Source organism: Diceros bicornis, chromosome 21 (assembly GCF_020826845.1).
Source record: "Diceros bicornis minor isolate mBicDic1 chromosome 21, mDicBic1.mat.cur, whole genome shotgun sequence".
NCBI lineage: Eukaryota > Metazoa > Chordata > Mammalia > Perissodactyla > Rhinocerotidae > Diceros > Diceros bicornis.
Window position 1 is genome coordinate 35,454,766 of NC_080760.1, and position 7,121 is coordinate 35,461,886.

The following is a 7,121-nucleotide window of genomic DNA, read 5'->3' on the forward strand; positions in this document are numbered from 1 at the left end:
CTCAGTGATCAAATGCTGTTTATGTAATAATCCCCTAGAAAGAAGAATCTTATTAGAGTTTGGTTTGTGATGTAATTATAAAGATAAAAGACATGTTTTGATTTGTGACAATAGGAAATCAGTCTTATGACTTTATACTCACATCATATCTTCTCTGTAATATCCAACTTCTTTTTCTATAATATCCAGCTCCATACCACACGCTTAAACCTGTATTATGAATTGTATATTACAAAGTCATAAATGTGCCATAAGGATATATAGTCCATTCTAGTTGGAATCGTTTAAAGTTAGTCTGCTAGATTTAGTTTTGAGATTGTATTTTTGTTTCCAAGGGGTAACAGGTCCACGCTTGGTGGCATTAAATTAAATGATTTCATGAAACTGCTTTGGTGGCACTTTTGTAAATGGATTGCTTTTAGATCATTAAGAACCAAGCCTAAAACTCATCTAACTGTGAATACTTAGATTTGTAGATTAATCGCACTCTAGATTTGTGAGTTGAGTGACAAAGCACTTGAACAAAAATTATGGCATTCGAGGATTTCTTTATATATCTTAGCTGTAAAAATGTTGGTTGGTTTTAAAATCTGGTAACTCCATGATGAAAAGGAATTTATTTTATAAGTGTTATGACTCTTAATAAAGTATTCATTTGATAATCGTTTTTGGTCATCTATTTTTTATACAATTCACTTTGAAATTCAGTTAAAGGTTTGATATAAACTTGACAGATTTGGAACTTCTAGACTCATAATATGTAAAAGAGTTCTTTAAACATTTCTACCTAAAAGATGGTCTCTTGGGAAATGTCAGTAAGTCTTTTTTCTTTGATGAAGGTCGGAGGTAAGTCTTTGAAAGTAATATTATAAAGGAAGTTTAAATTATACTCTATTTTATTTAAAAAGCATTTATATGGTGCTTAATGTACGCCAGGCAGTGTTCTAAGCATTTTTTCAAATATTAGCTCATTTAATTCTCATCATAACAACTCTATGGGGTAGATACTATCATCTCATTTTAAAGATGAGGGAACTAAAACATAGACCTTAAGAAACACCCAGGGTCAGGTACCTAGCAGGTGGGAAAGGTGGGATTTAAACCTCAGCAGTCTGACTCCAAAGTCTGGGCTCTTAATGGCTATGTATCCTTTAGTTCTCCCAGATTTTACATATTGTATATATAAAAATATAACCCTTTTTTCCCCCAAAGAAGTTTTTAGTAGCATGTTTAATAACAATTGTTTATGGTAGATGTCATCTTTTAGAACTTTTTTGTCATAACCTAGGACTCATGAGTTGAGCTATAAGACTTAAGCCAAACCTGCATAATAGGGAAAATGTTAGGCAGCTTTGGTCTGCAGAGATCCCCGGAATGCTTAACTGCCTGAATATTGCTCTGGTCCATTAATTCTGGTATGGACTATGGGGTTTCAGTTCACTCCATTGCCTTATATGAGTCAGCCCTTTCCTGAATTAGCCTGGTTTCCTGATCACCCCTGGAACTAACATCAAAAGGATTCTCTCTTCTGAGATATGCCATTCGATCTTCACACATTAACTATGAATTTCCACCTCTGAATATGCCAGAATCTGGAATTCTAAGTCATTGTCATGAAGATTATGGCCTTAACATCACGCTTCAATTTTATTACTAAGTGAGCCAGCATCTCAGGTGGCAAGTTAATGGATTCATGCGGGAGGAATCCAGGGTTTAGGGGAAGGCAATCATCTTTAGAACATATGCATTTTCTAATGTTTTTGAAAGTTCACCTTTCTAGAGAGAACATGTATTAGGCTGTGCCCCGGGCAGTAGGTCAAACCTTGTTCCTCTCTGGAGTGTCTTAAGTCCAGTACTTAACGTGGCTGACTTCCTCACCCTCTTTGGATCTTTGCTCACTTATCACTCTTGCAGTGAAGCCCCTCCCTGAGAACCATGTTTAAACTTGAATCTCTCATGAGCACCCTCTGTTCTCCTTTCCTGCATTTTATCCATGGTGCTTATGACATATTTCAATATAGCAAACATTCCATATATTTTATTTATTTATTTTGTTTGTTCTCTTCTCCACTAGAGTATGGCTTGTGGAGAGAAACTGCCTGCTTTGTTTACAACTCTATCCCCAGTGCCTAGAGTAAAGCATAGCAAATAGCGGGTACTCAGTAACTATATATTGAATTAATGAATGGATGAATATTATAGCAATACCTTACTCTTGTGTTCCAATCAATATATTCTATGAAAAGTAATCTTGTTAGCACTTGAAAAATTCTGGTATAAAATGACCAGGTGTTTTTCTCCTAGCTCTGGATGTATTTAGAGTGAATGCTAACCTTACAAGTTCTCTAGTAATTAAATATATGTGTATCATAAAAATGTTTTATAATCAGTCTTCTGTAGCAGAGGAGTTGTGCATGTAAAAATTAGACATTCCATATAAACTCTTTAGATCTTTATTGTAACTTTTTTTCATGACTAAAGATATCAATGTAGACTCAACTGACTTAGATAATCCTCAAAGCATCATCAGAACTAAAAACTAATGGTCAAAGGCTGTTGTTTTTATATAATTATGATAGGAGGGTTATGGCTACTAGTAGTTTTGGCCAGAAATTATGATAGTCACTGTTCTAAACCTAATAAGACATGGAGGTATCTGTATATATAATGTGGCATTTTGATTTTTCATGTCTCCCAACTCCAAGCTTTATTCTTGGCTATGTATGAGAAGTGTTCTAGATGAAGGATATTGTTGAATTCTCTATCTGTAGTTCATCATTCTAAGAATGCCTGATGTTCTGAATCAATGTACAGTTTAGCTGAAGCAATGAAGTTCTGATGCATCAGTATACTGGACCACGTTGCTCTTTCATGAAATTGTGCATGTTATTGATTGTTAAATATGCCATCTTACTGAATACACTAAAACTTTTGTGTGGAAATTTTTTGGAATATGAATAAATTCATTTGTATACATAAGGTATATAAAATAACAGTGGTTGCCAAAAAATTTGTTACTTGTAGACAGTTTGTTTTAATTGAGTTGTCTCAGGTTTTTAACATACATACCCTATTTATGTATATGAAGTATATGAACTGGTGTCAATCTATTTTAAGTATTAGTAAAGTATTTTAAGTTTAAGTATAGGTAAAATACATTTTTTTGTCACTCTGTGTAATAAATGATCTTGAGTATTTCTTAAGGTGCCTATACTCATTTTGGAGGCTGCAGGGATGGATCATTGATCTAGAGGTCAGGAAACTAATTTATCTCTGTTGCTGGTTTGATGGAAGTGTTAAATAAGATAATAAGGGGAAGTGTCTAATATAGGGTCTGGCAGCCATAGACACAACTTTTATCAATACCTTTGCTTTGGTTTCCCAGTGAGATGATAACTACTCCATGTCTTTCAAGTGGAAAAGTGGCCTAAATATCAAAAATTAACTCTTGGCCAAATAAACTTTTATAAAACAAATTCTTGGCAAATGCCTATGATATTATGCTCTTTCCCAATGTGAGATGAGTGAGCATTGCCTCAGACATTTTTTTTAATAGTTACATTTTCAAAGTGGATTAGGAAAGTATGACTTGTACATCAAAGGTGTGATGTCATGAATATTATTCATCATGAAACTAAATAAACATTTAAGTAGGAAAAAATATTCCATTAAGAGCTTTATGACTTGAGGTGAATCACTTTATTTGTCCAAGCCTATATTCTCATCTATCAATGGTGATCACGTTTACGAACCTGTGACAGTACGTCCTTTGGAAAGAAGAACCCAAGATGGAGTTAGAAGTACAAGCAATTTATTGGAGGAAATGGCTGTAAAAGATAAAGAGGAGAGGGAGAAGTAAGCAAGATTAGGTAGGAAGAGTTTCAGACTGTGTTCTGGTCTGAGAAAGTCTCAACCAGCTTACCAGGGAGCTCAAGCACCAAGATTGTCCATAGAGGAGTCCCACACCCGCTGGAAAGGATGAGCCTTTGTACCAACACCGTGCTCAGTTATTGGCTGTGGATTGCCCAGAAAGAGTATGACCTCAGCTTGTTGGCTTAAAAGCTGAAGGACAATCCCGAAGACACCTGCAACTGGAGCCTGTCAAATAACTGCACTCTGTGGATGGTTCTCTGTGGGAAATCCGAACAGCACACTTGGTTACTACCACTTTCTGCCCCTTGTGCCAAATAAGTCCTGTTTTCCATACATGTCCTGGGAGCCACTTCTCCAGGGTTCCAGTGGCCCTCTTGTCCTAGGGAAGAATTAGAACAAGAGAGTTAGTGAGACAAACTGCTAGCCCCATCACTGCAGTTGTATTGGGGCCATAACTAGTTCTCATAATCTCTCTCTGCGATTATCCATTCTGAACTCCCCCAGCAGCTACCACCTACCTTTCCAGGTCTTGGTCGCTTATCTGACGTCGTGACCCGAACCCTCATCCCTGAGTGATCTGAATCCCTGGCAACAATACCTTTTTCAAGTGGGGGTGACTGCACTTGTCCATTCACAGTAAGAGTTGGGCAAGGAAGTACTGATAAGGTACCCAGGTGGATCACCTGAGTTCCATACACATTCCTCCCTGTCTCCATTGTGTAATATCAGCCCTACCACTTCCTGACCAGGATCAAATACCTCTGCCAAGATGGCGAATCTTTATTGCCTGCTGGTTTCTAAAGAGTCCAACGTGCCTCAGCAGAAGCCACAGCTTGTAGTTCAATGAGACCTTTGCTCTGTCACCTGATAAGAATGAGCCTTCTTTGGGGATCAGAAAGGTAACCATGAAGAACCACAGGTGCCACCAAGTCCACGGTGAGTCATGGGGAGATGGTACATGGGGGCTATTCCTGTTTCCATCTCTTTTTTCCCAGCCTCGTGAGTTCTTTTGAGGACACAATGCCCTGTAGAAGTCTCAGATTCAGTGTGTATCTGGTATCTAGGAAGATGGCTCCCACTCCTCACAGAGTACTGGCTCTGTGCTGGTGCTTCAACTGTGCTTTCAACAGGCCATTCCAACACTCGCTCAGGGCAGCTGCTTCTGGATGGTGCAATATATGGTATGACCAATGACCACAGTCATAGGGCTATCTCCCTGGTTAGATGCTATGTTGAGTGGGATTCCATGCTTATGGATCAAGAACACCATAATCTCATTGTGCAGGAGTCTATACATATTCTCACCTCAAGACACTTTTCCTTCCACAAAAGGTGCATGAGATAAAACTCATAAGAATAGTAAATCCTCATGACCTTGAATTCAACAATGAATTTGCAGATATGACACCAAAAGCAAAGCAACAAAAGAATAAATAGATGAATTGAACTTCATCAAAATTCAAAACCTCGTGTGCATCAAAGGACTCTATCAAAAAAGTGAAAAGACAGAGAATGGAAAAATGCAAATCATGTATCTGGTAAGAGTCTAGTATCCAGACTATAAAAAGAACTGTTACATCTCAGCAACAAAAAGACAACCAACCCAATTTAAAAATGGGCCAAGGACTTGAATGGACATTTCTCCAAAGAAGATACACAAATAGCCAACAAGTATGTGGAAAGATGCTAAACATCATTAGCCACCAGGGAACTGCAAACCAAAACCACAATGAGATACCACTTCACACCCCCCAGGATGGCTGTAATTTTTTTAAAAAGGAAAATAACTAAATTGGAACCCTCATACATTGCTGATAAGAATGTAAAATAGTGCAGCCACTGTGGAAAACAGTTTGGCAGTTCCTCAAAACATTTTAGCAGATACACATAGAATTATCACATGACCCAACAATTCTACTCCTAGGTATATATCCAAAAGAATTGAAACAGATATTCAAATACTTATATATGAATGGTCATTGTAGCACTATTTACAGCAGTCAAAATGTGGAAACAACCCCAGTGTCCATCAATGGATGAATGGATAAATAAATGTGGTCTATCCATATAATGGAGTATTATTCAGCCATAAAAAAGGGTTGAAGTACTGACATACTAAAAGTGAATGAACCTAGAAAACATTATGCTAGCTGAAAGAAGACAGACACAAAAGATCACATATTGTATGACTACATTTATATGAAATATACAGAATAGGTAAATCTACAGAGACAGAAAGCAAATTGGTGGTTGCCAGAGGCTAAAAGGAGGGGGCATTAGGGAGATTTCTCTCTCTCCTCCTCTCTTTCTCTCTCTCTCTCTTTCTTTCTCTCTCTGTCTCTCGCTATCTCCCCCTACTGTGAGGACACAGTGAGAAAGTGGGCTGCCTACAAGCCAGGAGAGAGTCCTCACCAGAAACTGACCCTGCTGGACTGTGATCTGGGACTTCAAGCCTCCAGAACTGCAAGAAAATAAATTTATGTTGTTTAAGCCATCCAGTCTGTGGTATTTTGTTACAGCAGCGTGAGATAACTAAGTTGGCTGCTGTGCCAGAACCTGAGTCTGCTGCAGAGCTCTTTCCTGCTCTGGATCTCACTCGAAGGTTCCTTTTTGTGTCAACCAGCATGTGGTCCAGAACAATACTCCTACACATGGAATGCGTTGCCTTCAGAAAACCCAGAGAAACCTATAGTCCATGGTACTTCCATCTTTGTGGTTAAGACAGCAAGATGCTGCAATTTCACTTCTTTGCAGGGATGTCTCAACATGCCCCTGACAATTAGATGCCTACAGGTTTGGCAAGAAAAGGCAGTTCCCTGAATCTTTGTAGAGTTTTTCTCATGCCCTCTGGAGGTCTTCAGCCTACTCTTGCTTATCCTGATGTTGCTGATGTCATGGGTCAATATCACGTTTTGTGGTTATGTCCAGATAGCCCAGGTCTCTGCAGACTACATTATGACACATAGCAGAAGAATTATTCTAGTTCTGGGACAAATCTTTAATCTATTTTACTACCCGATCCATGTGAAAGCAAACTGTTTCTGATCTTTTTTTTCTTATTTTATTGACGTCACATTGGTTTATAACATTCTGTGAATTTCAGGTGTACTTTATTATATTTCAGCTTCTGTATAGACCACATCGTGTTCACTAGCAAAAGTCTGATTTCCATCCATCACCATATATATGTGCCCCTTCACCACTTTTGCCCTCCTCCCACCCACTTCCCCACTGTTAACCACCAATCA